Source organism: Canis aureus, chromosome 2 (genome assembly GCF_053574225.1).
Source record: "Canis aureus isolate CA01 chromosome 2, VMU_Caureus_v.1.0, whole genome shotgun sequence".
Classification (NCBI taxonomy): Eukaryota; Metazoa; Chordata; class Mammalia; order Carnivora; family Canidae; genus Canis; species Canis aureus.
Window position 1 is genome coordinate 36,558,611 of NC_135612.1, and position 12,559 is coordinate 36,571,169.

At 40.3% G+C, this 12,559-nt stretch overlaps 1 long non-coding RNA gene and 3 other non-coding genes across 4 annotated transcripts in view; all 4 read right to left on the reverse strand.

Annotated features, from left to right (window-relative positions):
- Positions 1–12,559, reverse strand: part of LOC144295959 (uncharacterized) — a 99,570-nt gene that overhangs the window by 12,270 nt on the left and 74,741 nt on the right. The window contains exons 13-15 of the long non-coding RNA XR_013363111.1: positions 9,019–9,157; positions 7,901–7,938; positions 3,459–3,601 (exon numbers count right to left, since the gene is read on the reverse strand). This is a non-coding gene — a long non-coding RNA (uncharacterized LOC144295959). The remainder of the gene's footprint in view (positions 1–3,458; positions 3,602–7,900; positions 7,939–9,018; positions 9,158–12,559) is intronic.
- LOC144303989 (small nucleolar RNA SNORD116) lies at positions 131–225 on the reverse strand. Its single transcript, XR_013370958.1, has one exon. It is a non-coding gene; the product is annotated as a small nucleolar RNA SNORD116 (small nucleolar RNA).
- On the reverse strand, positions 3,112–3,206 carry LOC144303995 (small nucleolar RNA SNORD116). Its single transcript, XR_013370968.1, has one exon. It is a non-coding gene; the product is annotated as a small nucleolar RNA SNORD116 (small nucleolar RNA).
- Positions 8,402–8,468, reverse strand: LOC144304103 (small nucleolar RNA SNORD109A). The gene has a single exon (XR_013371078.1). It is a non-coding gene; the product is annotated as a small nucleolar RNA SNORD109A (small nucleolar RNA).

Here is a 12,559-nt window from a genome sequence, read left to right on the forward strand (position 1 = left end):
CTCTGCCAGGCTCTCTGATCCCAAGGCCCTTGAGTGGAGATGGTGTTGTTGGTGGTGGTTGTTTGCGAGCATGTGGCCCAACCAAGGTGAAGCAGTCTCTCACTCCTACCTTCCCTGGGGGAAACATGCTGGACCTCAGTTACGATGAGAACGATGGTAGGAAGTTCTCACTCATTTTGTTCAGCTTTTCCAAGGAATGCAGATTGAGGGAGTCATCATCGATCCAAGCACTTTCTTGGCTTCCTGGTAAGTTGAACTATGCAGGCTGAACAGCTCATAGCATCTCCCCATGGCCTCAGCACCCTCCAGTACCCTGGAGACCATCTAGAGCTATGCCCCTGAGCAAGAGCCTGGCCAATCCTCTCGGGGAGCCATCACCTCTCATCATGAGAACAAGCCAACTGGCAGGTCTAGGCTGGCTCAGGACCTTCTAGTCTCATTAGCTCACTTTGAGACAACGAAAATCTTACCTCCTGGTGTTTCCCTGCGATACTGCGCAGGTTTCCCATTCTGGGCTATTCTTCTTCCACAGGTCCCACCATCATCCCTCCACACCTCCTGGGAAAGGATGGTCTTCCTCTCTGTGTCTATGGCAAGCCTGGCTAGGCCTCTGCACATGAGGAAGTGTGGAGAAAATGGGCCAATGCATCACAAATGCACCCACGTACTCAGATGGCCTGAGCGTTCTGAATGGTTCCGTGGAGAAGCTGTGCAACTGCCTGTGCGGTCCCTCTGTCCCACAGGGCTAGCTGTTTATCGGTAAGATGCCATGGCCCACATCATCCCACACATGGCGATGTGCCTCGGTGTCATGTGTTTCTTGGGATTTCCTAGTGAGTGCATGACAATGTGTCTGGTAAGACTACGTGCTATTAGTGGGCCATGTGTACGTCTGTTTATGAGGGGCCCTCTGTGAGTGTGTTTGAGTGTGTGTGCATCAGTGTGACTCTATGGGTTTATTAGCAGGTACGCATGTGTGTGTGTGCAGGGAAGGCTGGCAGGCTGGCCGGCTGTGGCTCAGGTGCTCATGTTTGGAGTTCATCTCTGCTAAGCACATGGCCCATTCCAGGATTCGTGGCCTCAGACTCTGGCACACAATGGCACGAGATGACACAATTGATCTCGGGAGAGGCCGCAAAGGCCTGAAACACCACATGTCCAAAGTCCTTAGGCAACGCACAGCAGAACGACTCTCCTCCAAAAACTCACTTTCGACTATCAAAGTGACATCAAGGAGGATTAGGTCATCTCGTTAGCTGTTTTAGTTCTGGCCTGCACCATGAAACCTCCCTCAGCGACCATGGGGTGAGGCAATGAGCATTTGTGCAGGTCGGCAGGCCTCAGGTACTGGCTTCATGCCTCAGTCCTCCATAAAGCCCTATTGAGGCGAGTGGGCTACCCAAAGGTTGGCCAGGCGAACCGTCCCCCTCACACAACAATTTGGCTCTTGGTGTGTGGGCACAACAGCTCTAGGACACTGAGAGCCAAAGAACAGTCGCGGGAGCCAGGGGAGGGCTACCACCAAGAGAACTGGCATGTCCATGACCACTGTGCTTCATGTTCTCGGCCTCCGGGAACACGTGCCATCAGTCAGGCTGCCGTGTCCAGGTCCATCTCCTGGAGTCCTCATCGCTGTAGGGAAAGTCACCACTGTCCTCGAAAGGGACTCCCATTTCGGGGGCTGGGAACCTCAGAGAGATGAGCAATACACGGCATGTTCTCCATAGGCATCCATATTGTGGAACTCAAGGCAGGTCCCATTGATTGGCAGACACAGGTCCAACACAGTGGTTCTGGTGCAGGGTCATGGCCACAGTATCGCAGGTGAGAATCACACACAAAGGTGGACTGGTGCCCTTCCCATGAAGTGGGAAGACGTGGGCCAAGCTCCATTGCCACAAAACAGGGCTGCACCTGACTGCTATCAGGTCCCTGTGGCCTGTCCTGCATGGACTGCAGGCTAGCCCAGAGAAGTCTTGTGCTCACAGAGCATGAAGGAGCCACCCAAGACACTGAATCAAGGGCTTCCCTGGTTGGAGGCCTTTACACAGGAACCCCTCAGTCCAGGAAGCAAGGTCCGCATGGTCAGGGTCTGCTAGGTCAGCCGGCAAAGCGAGGGCCGTCCAGGGTGGCAAAATGTGGCATACCTCTCACAGGCACATGTAGATGCCCAGGAGGCCCTTCTTCAGGAAATCAGTGGCCAGGGGCCCATCCGACAGAGCCCTCGTCACCATCGCCAGGCAGCCCCTTAATGCCTTAAGTCACAGCCCATGTGGAAAGGTGGTGGGGCTGCACACAGCCCATCTAGCACTGACCCATTGGTTTTCGCAACACCATCTGAACTTAGGGAGGCCGCTGCTTCCCGCACCTACCCATCCTGTGGACTCCCTGGGCTCTGCCATTCCCATTCATCCCAGTGCCAGCAGAGTGTCGACACTCCTGCCCTGAAAGTACATCACGAGCTCTTGGACCTCCTTGTGTGTGTCGTGTGCGTGTGTGTGTTTACATGCCTGTGTAAACACATAGTGTATGTGGGTGTGGGTGTATGTTCGTGTGTGCGAACTTTGTATGTGTATGTGTCTGTCCTTGTTTGGCCTGAGATGAATTCAGGTGCTGTCAAATGAACCGGCCCTAACTGATGCCTTTCCTGTCCTCCCCCACCCCCATTCAGCTCTCAGCTGAGAACTTGGGACAGAGGCCTCGGGCAAAGATTGCTGCTTCCCTGGATGGGAGTCCACCTGTAAATCCATGGTACTTGACCCTGAAAGGGGTCACTGCACACACCGTCAGGAGTTCTGGCTCAACCATCAGCCTGGCCGACTTGCTCCAGCAAAGATGCTCTTGAGGACCTCCCAACCCTGACTAACACAACTCCTACCGCTCGGCTGCTGGCTGTCTGAAACCCGCCAAAGCCCAGCCATGCCATGGAGCACCACCTAGTCGAGGACTTCCACCCTAGGAGAGCACATGTCTTCTGGGCCCTCAGTCCTCCGCCAGGCTCTCTGATCTCAAGGCCCATGGGTGGAGATGGTGTTGGTGGTTGCAAGTGTGTGGCTGGACCAAGGTGAAGCTGTCCCTCACTCCTACCTTCCCTGGGGGAGACAATGTGCTGGACTTCAGTTTTGATGAGAATGACAGTAGAGAGTTCTCACTCATTTTGTTCAGCTTTTCCAAGGAATGCAGATTGAGGGAGTCATCATCGATCCAAGCACTTTCTCGGCCTCCTGGTAAACTGAACTACACAGGCTGAACAGCTAGCTCATAGGGTCTCCCCGTAGCCTAAGCACCCTCCAGCACACTGGAGACCATCCAGAGCTATGCCCCTGAGCAAGAGGCTTGGGCAATCCTTTTGGGGAGCAATCGCCCCTCACCACAAGTCACAAGCCACTTAGTAGGCCCGCAGACCCACCCGGCGTTTCTAGGTCCATTGGCTTGCTTTGAGGGAATGAAAGGCTTACCCGCATAGCAATCCATGTGTAGGCTTCCTGACCTGGGTCACTCTTCTTCCACAGTTCCTTCCTTTCCATCATTCCTCCACACCTCCATGGAAAGGAAGGTCGTCTTCACCGTGTCGATAGCAAACCTAGCTAGGCCTCGGCACCTGAGGAAGTGTGGAGACATCAGGTGAATGTGTCACAATGTACCCAGTCGCTCAGATGGCCTGAGCGTTCCCAACGGTTCTGTGGGGAAGCTTTGCATCTACGTATGCTGTCCCTCTGTCCCACAGGACTAGCTGTTCATCGGTGAGATGGCACGGGCCCACATCATCCCATACAAGGGGATGTGCCTCTGTCTTACATTTGTCTAAGAATTTCCATGTGAGTATATGAAATTGCATCTGGTTGGGATTCCTGGGTGGCTCAGAGGTTTAGCACGTGCCTTCGGCCAAGGGAGTGATCCTGGAGTCTCTGGATCGAGTCCCACATTAGGCTCCCTGCATGGAGCCTGCTTCTCCTTCTGCCTGTGTGTCTCTGCTTGCACTCTGTCTCTCTCTATCTCTCATGAATAAATAAATAAAACCTTAAAAAAAAAGAAATGGTGTCTGGTAAGGCCACGTACCATGAATGGGGGCTTGCATGTGTCTGTGTAAGAGGGGCCCTCTGTGGGTGTGTTTGAGTGTGTGTCTTCAGTGTGACTCTATGTGTTTATTAGCAGATGTGCGTGCGTGTGCGTGTGCGTGTGCAGGGTAGGCTTTCAGGCTGCTTGGCCATGGTAGAGGTGCTCACATGTGGAGGTCATCTCCGTAAAGTGCTAGACCCTTACGTGGATCCCTGGTCTCATGAACTGCCACCCAGCATCACGAGATGACGTTTTTAACATAGCGGGTGGCTGCAAATATCCAGAAAATCCATGTGTCCAAATCCCTCTCCTAACACACAGCACACTGGTTCTCCTACATACATCTGCCTGTTATTGTGCGATGCTGATGTGCACTGGGAAAACCTGTTTTTCCGGGCACACTTATATCACTTGAAATCTGAGTGACCATGGGGCAAAGCAATGTGCCCCCTGCAGTTCAGTTGACCTAGGTTTCTTGCTGCAGGCCTGAAGCCTCCTGTAGGCCCTCTTGTGGCAAGTTGGCCATGGTAAGGCAAATCAGGAGCCCCGTCTCTCCCTGTCTTGGCTATGGCCCTAGGGAGGCAGGCAAAACAGACCACTGATAGCACTTAGAACAGCTGAGTGAACTGAAACACCTATAATTAATTATATGATAATAAAAATAAAGATTGTTATACCACAATAATATAATATCTTAAATATGAAATTTCTCAATATCTTTGCATAAAGCAATAGAAAATTTGATATGTAATATTACTAATGGAAAATAATTAAAGTGGAAAAATTATCAATCTCTAGTTATTCCTGATGTAACTTTGAAATGCCTGTGTTACAGAAACAACCGTCTTTTTTTTTTTTAATTTTACGCTATACCATCTTGATTCATCACATCACCACCCTTTCAAATTGCAAGTGCTATGGACTTAGCTAGTTAGGTCCATAAATTAGAGAATGCTCTTGACATATCCTAAGAACATCAGTCTTCTGTCCCTAGGTTACACATAGTCTAGTGAACAATATTCCTAGGAAATATATTATAAAATTTGACGTTTTATGCTATATTTTAAACTCTCTGTTGAAATATAATATAGATACATGAAAATGTATGTTTATATTATAGACGTCATGAATTTGCATCTTAAAAACCACAATTTTTCAATAAACAGATCTGGAAACAAACACTACTAGCATCATAAAAACCACCCAGCTATCTTTCCACATGACTATCTTGAAGAGTTATGACTATCTTCTTTCAGCTATTTGTTAATTCCTTCACCAACACACTATAGTGTTTCCAACAGTTTTCTAGTAATCTTTAAAATACCAGTGTGAGTTCTCTGACTTAACAACTTTTTCATTATCTCTTTTGCTATTCTAGTTCCTTTACCTTTTTTTTAAGATTTAAATTATTCGAGAGAGAGAGAGAGAGGAAGAGACACAGGCAGAGGGAGAAGCAGGCTCCATGCAGGGAGCCCAACATGAGACTAGATACCAGGTCCCCAGAATCACACTCTGGGCCGAAGGTGGCACTAAACCGCTGAGCTACCCGGGCTGCCCACGTTCCTTTACCTTGAATATGAATTTTAGAATTACCTTGTTGATATCTACAAAAAGCTTACAATGGTTTTAATTTAGATTATATTTAATCTACATTAGAGATTGGGATAATTGACCTCACAATATTGAGACTTATGATCCATGAACAGAATATATCTCTATATTTACTTATGTTGTCTTTCATAGTTTTAATCAGTGTTTTTGCAGTTTTTTTCAGAGATATTGCACATATTTTATTGCATTTTATTACAGAAGTAGCTCATTTTCTATGATATTATAAATGGGATTTATTTCACATTCTAATTGTTCACTGCCAGTATATAGTAACAGAATTTATTGTTTTTATATTGACTTTGTATCCTGCAAACTTGTTAAACTCAGGTTTTAATTCTGGGAGTGATATTCTTGATTCTTTGGTATTTTATAACAGAGAAAATTCAGTTATCTACAAGTAAACTTTGTTTCTTACTTTCTGGTTTTTATGCCTTTAATTTACTTTTCTTGCCCTCTTGGATGGGTTATGATTGTACAGAAAAATATAAGCAGAAGTGATGGGAGAGTTCACTGTTGTCTTGTTCCCAGTCTTAGGGAGAAAGTATTTCTATTTAAAACACACTTGGTGGTACATTTTTATTTATTTCTTAATTATTTATTTTAGCATGCCAGTGGAGGGAGGAGAGATGGAGAAGAAGAGAGATCGTATGTCAAGTTGACTCTCTTCTGAGCATGGAGCCTGATGTTGGGTTCAATCCCATGAACCAGAGATCAAGACCTGAGCTAAAACCAAGAGCAAGACACTTAATCAACTGAGCCACCATGGTGCCCCTGGGTTGTACAGTTTTAATACCGGCCCTTACAGCATATTTATGTGATATACTTCTATACCTTGATATGGAAATGATGCATGGCAAATAGATATTTAAGTAAGTATTATATAAATATACAAATGGAAAAATATACATGTGATTATTTGTAGGATCATATTTATTAGACAAAAATATATTCTAGTGTTCCTATCATTTACATTCATCCTCAAATTTTTTCTTAATATATATATTATTAATAATGGAAGTTCTGGAATCTACATCAGATTCTAGTAGGGCTTTTTTACTTTCTGATATTACAATTATTAGTGTTCAATGGTATTTTACTCATTATTATTATTAAGCTCATTTGAATGACCTTGCTAGATTCTGGAGAAAAAATACTCTCATTAAAATACATACATAAATACATAAATATGAAGAGAACACAAAAATAATTACTGATTGAAACAATGTGTGACAGAAACTTTGTCAAGAAAAAAATTTAACTCTTCCTAAAATATTAAACACCAGGCCCCAGGCAACATTAAACATTCGATGTGATCATCCTAAGGAAGATAGACTATTTTCCTTATTGAAGGATATTTCAAATTATACAAAATGATTAATAATTTAATGTATGAAATTTCATTATTCGTTCACTTGATTATTCCAACCTAATATCTTTCATGACACAAACACTATATGGAAAGTTGGACTGTTTTAAAAAATAATTTTGGGTTTGGTTCTTTATGTTTTAAAATGATGGGCTTAGGGGGTATCTGGGTGGTTTAGTCGGCAAACTGTCCAACTCTTGGTTTTGGCTCAGGTCATGATCTCAGTGTCATGAGATCAAATCATGTGGGGCTCTGTGCTCAGCCTAGAATCTGCTTGAGATTCTCTCCCCCTTGGACCCTCCCCCTTCACATGTTCATAAATAAACAAATAAATAAATAAATAAATAAATAATCTTTAAAAATGAAATAAAATAAAATGAAGGCCTTAGAAACATCTCATAAAATTAACATATAATTTTTTATACCAAAGAATGAAAAAAAATAATACAAATTGACATAAAATCATAATGATGCAAACAGTAACATTAATGATCCATAACGATCTTGTATATCTGACCAAAATCATCTGACTATGATAATCTTAATCACAGAGTTAACATTGTAAACCATAATAATCTTTAAGGAAACTCCCAAGCATAGTTTAATTTCATAAAAGAATATTTCACTGGAATACAAAATTAAAACAAATCAAATATTTTCCAAAGTTCTACATTTGTCAGTTCACACAGAATTCAAATAAAATAAATTTAAAATTTGGATATAAGCGTGGAGACACTCACCAAAGATAATGACACAAAATGAAGATATTATCCAATAAGTCATTGAAAAGATGAACTCAGAGAGCTCAGCATGTGGTAAAGAGCACATGATGTGAATTTTAAGGATGTTGGCATAGATACTCACTGCTCTTCTCTGAAGTGGAGGATTTCATTCCATCCTGTCTACCTCAGGAAAACATGACAGAAAGAAAAGAGAAGATATTATCTCTGAAAATTCTCTACCATGAAAAATAATAACACTAAAATTGTCTCCATTGTCAATTTTTAATATAGATAAGCAATGTTTCCTTCTTTCAGCCAACACTAATGGAATTTTCAGTACCTATATTAGTTCTTTTACCTCTTAATTCAATCTTTCCTCTGTTTCATCATTTATTACTCAAGAACATGTTTCACATATACAAATATCTATCGACAACTCTATGTTCAAAGTGAGCAAAATGAAGCAAGGGCGTGGTCATACAGCATATCTAAAGTTGCACACTGTCTCATGAGATAGGAAGTTAATGCTTTGCTGCAAAATTAATAAAAGGCATGCCCAAGGGATAGTGTTTTGTCATTAAGGTCATGAAATACAGCCAGGCTTTGAGAGTCTTATTTGTCCTAGAAGAGGGGCCACTCGTCTGGACCTCAGATTGACATCTGGAATGAGTCCCTCAGCATCCTCAGACAATTGTGATCATCATTGATCCAGACAAACATCCTCCCAAACAAATAAGCATTTCCATAGCCAGGCTTATTTTCTTCAGGTTTATCTGCTGCATTATAAATAAAGAATAGTAAATGGATATTTTATTAATATCTGAACAACCGAACTCTAATGTACATAGAACAAAATGGATGTGACCTTGTATTTTTCTAATAAAATTACATAAATCCTTTTGGGAAAATTTAAAAACCAGTCAACTAAAATTTCAAGGAGAAATGGAAAGGTATTCATAAATGTCCTAGTAAATAAGGTGTGATTACAGTACAAATATGAGTAAAAACAGCTATTTTGGATATGCCAATAATTTAAAAATAAATGAATAAATATTTTGTTACATTTAATTTTCTTTAAAAGATTATTTTCATATACTATAAAATGGTATAGAAAGGTAATACATCAATGATTCCCAGGATTATTCAAGTTACTTTCAAAAGAGATTTTTTATTCAATAAAGTAAACAAATAATAATGACTATTGCTTTAACAAAGTAGGCACACTCATGGGACAAGAAACCTATTATCAAAATAGTCTACCTTGGGCTTCTGAAATAATGAGCCCAGAGAACCTGAAGTTCTGACATCACTGGCCACAATAGAAACAGATTTTTGAAAGCATCAGAATAACTGCTCATCTCTCCTCCCTAAAGTATGTTAAGTTGTTCCAGTCTTTGTCCTGCAGCAAAACATCACAAATAATATGTTAGATCAGAATATACATGAAATTCACTTAATAATAAAGGACAATCATTTGTTCTGTACTCATTGTCATACTGGAATCCCCATACTTCTAGTCCCTACCATACATAGCATCCAAGTCCAAGCCACAGTTGCTTAGCCATCTTTGCCAGTTTATGTCTTCACTTATTTCCCCTCTGAATTATTAACTCTGCAAATAGTCAGTAATCCTCTCTATTATGCTATGTAAATTAGTAGCATGATGATATGAGCACTGGGTGCTATATGCTGGCAAATTGAATTTAAATAAAATATAAAAAAATTAGCGGCACATTAATTTTCTCTTTTAGAAATTCTAAAATTGTATTCTCTGTCTCTGAGACAGAACATAAAGACTCCTAACTCTGGAAAATGAACTAGGGGTGGTGGAAGAGGAGGAGGGCAGGGGGTGGGGGTGAATGGGGGACGGGCACTGAAGGGGGCACTTGTGGGATGAGCCCGGGTATTTTATTCTGCATGTTGGCAAATTGAACACTAATAAAAAATAAATTTATTATTAAAAAAATAAAATAAAATAAAATTGTACTCTCCCAAATAAAGACTATAAAAATGCTAATTGTTGGGTAAAGTGAAGGGCACATGACAAGTGTGTTTTAAGACTTATATTCTCAAAGTAAGAGATAAGAACTTCAAAAATCTATTACAAACAGGGGTAACTGGGGTGGCTCAGCAGTTGAGCATCTGCTTTCAGGTCGTGATTCCAGGGTCCTGGGATTGAGTCCTGCATCAGGCTCCCTGCAAGGAGCCTGCTTCTCCCTCTGCCTATGTCTCTCTCTCTCTCTCTCTCTCTCTCTCTCTCTCTCTGTGTCTCTCATGAATAAATGAATAAATCTTTAAAAAAATATCTATTACAAACAACATATAAAAACTGATCGTAAACAATGGTATAATTTTTCTAAAAAACATTAACAATTTCATAAAATAATGGAAATTATAAAACAGAACCAAATCGAAAAGAACATCAGAAGGGCAAGACATAAGAGGACTGAAAACAAGCATGGCCAATCTACTCAAAACAGAATGTAATTAATAATCCTAGGAAATCATAGTTAGGCTAAGCAGAGGTCTTTTAAGCATAAATGCTTGCAAGTAAACTGGGAAATTCAAAGTGTTAGGTACAAGGAGCTGGACTTCAGACATTTCGCAATAGGCAAAACTATAAAAACAATGGTTGCAATAGATTATGGAGTAGAATGAGGGGTTGATTACAAAGGAGTAAAACAAAGAAAAATTTTAAGAGTAATAGAACTCCTCCATATCATAATTGTGGTGTTAGATATACTAGTCTATACACTTGTCAAAGTCCATATAACTGCACATGACAGAGTGAATTTTACTGTAGATAAAATAAAAATAAATTAAATAAAAGGTTCAAATATAAAAATGAAAACAGGCTGGACAGAAACATACTCACTTCACACCCTCCTGTATTAAGCCTGTGTATTTATTAGCAGGCACACACCATTTAACCAAGGAACAAGATATTCATAGATTAAATACTTAATACATGCAAGACTGGTAGAATTCAAAACCACAAAAATTGTGGGCTAACACTAAAATGAGTTAATTAGAAGTCCACCTTCATTTGCTTAGAATAGAAATAGTGGAATGTTTATCAACAGTGGTTTATTTTGTCTCTCATTTTCTTCAGATATTTTATAATGTACAAATATATAATCCAAGCACATTCACTAAGACACTTTTCATCCATGAAGTCAGACAAACATTCATAACCCTAAAACATACTGAACCATTTCATTTACACATAGAAACTGGAGATGACAATAACTGAGGGAGCCTATGTCAGCTATGAAGCCCACAAAAGAAAGTTTTTCGTTATAGTTCTACATGAACATTATAAGAAAACCAGTATAATTTCTGTGGCAAAATTCTACTGATCTGAACAATCTCTATTATCCTTGAGGATTATGCAGCTCATCTATTCTAGATACCCTTTCTACATCTTAATGTAACAAAACAAGGAAATATATCCGAGGTTTATATCGAAACCAACAATGATTGTATAAAATTTTAAACTGAGAATACAAAAACAAAAATGTCCAATGATAAAAAATATATATATACACCTCACACTCAATAGATATGAAGAAATAGACTTCAATGTTATATATACTTATTCCATTTACTTAATTATGTCTACAGGAAGAGTTTCCACCACTATTTAATAGAATATTCACTATGCATAGACTTTTCTTTTAATTGCAAGAAATAGGGTCTTAAAAATCCATGTCAACCAGTTATTCAAAATAGTTACATATATTTACCATATTCTCACCCGTAAAAAATTAAAAACACATGTATACACAAAATCCTCTACATAAATGTTCATAGCAAAGTTTCTCATAATAGACAAAAAGTGAAAACAACTCAAATATCTATTAAGTGATAAATGGATTAGCAAAATGTGATATATCCATACTGTGGAAAATCACTCATCCATAAAAAGGAAATAGGGTTCCAATAAATACTACCACAGGTTGACCTGTGAAAACGTTTTGATAAGTGATTAAGAGTTAAAATATTTGTCTGAACCTTCTTTTGAACCATTTACAATAAAACAAGCTATGATTTTCCTTTATCCCCTAAATTAATTTCTTCAAAACAAGGATTTTCTAGTACATAGCCACAGTATCATTATCAAATCCAAGCAATTATCACCTGCCATATAAAATACTGTAATCTATTTGACTTTCTTAGAATTTTGCCAGTTTTCCCTCTGCTATCTTATATAGAGATCTTGAATAAATATCGTATTGTTTTCATATCTATTTAGTCTAACATAATCTAGAACATTTCCACAGTGATATTAATGTTTAGAAACTAAATGACAGTTTGTGGTGATATTGTTTTGTTTACTTTGTACAATGTCACTCAATTTGGGTCTGATACTTTCTCACGAGTTGATTCAGGTTTATTCACTTTTGTCTGAGGTACTAAAGAAATAAGGCTAGGTTCTCCTCAGTGCTTCCTATCAGTGATGCCAGATGTTCCCGTCACTGGTAGTATTATCTTTCATCTCTTACTTAATTCAGGTGGTGTCTGCCTAGTTCTCCACCATCATTTTCTCTTTGCAACTGATAAGTATATCATGGAGGAGATAATCACAATCTATAAAAGTATCCTGTTTCTTTTTTTTTAAGATTTTACTTATTTATTTACAAATGACAGAGAGAGAGAGAGAGGCAAAGACATAGGCAGAGGGAGGAGAATCAGGCTCCATGCAGGGAGCCCAATGCAACGTTTGATCCTGAGAGTCTGGGATCACATCCTCAGCGGAAGGCAGATGCTCAACCACTGAGCCACCCAGGCATCCCATGTA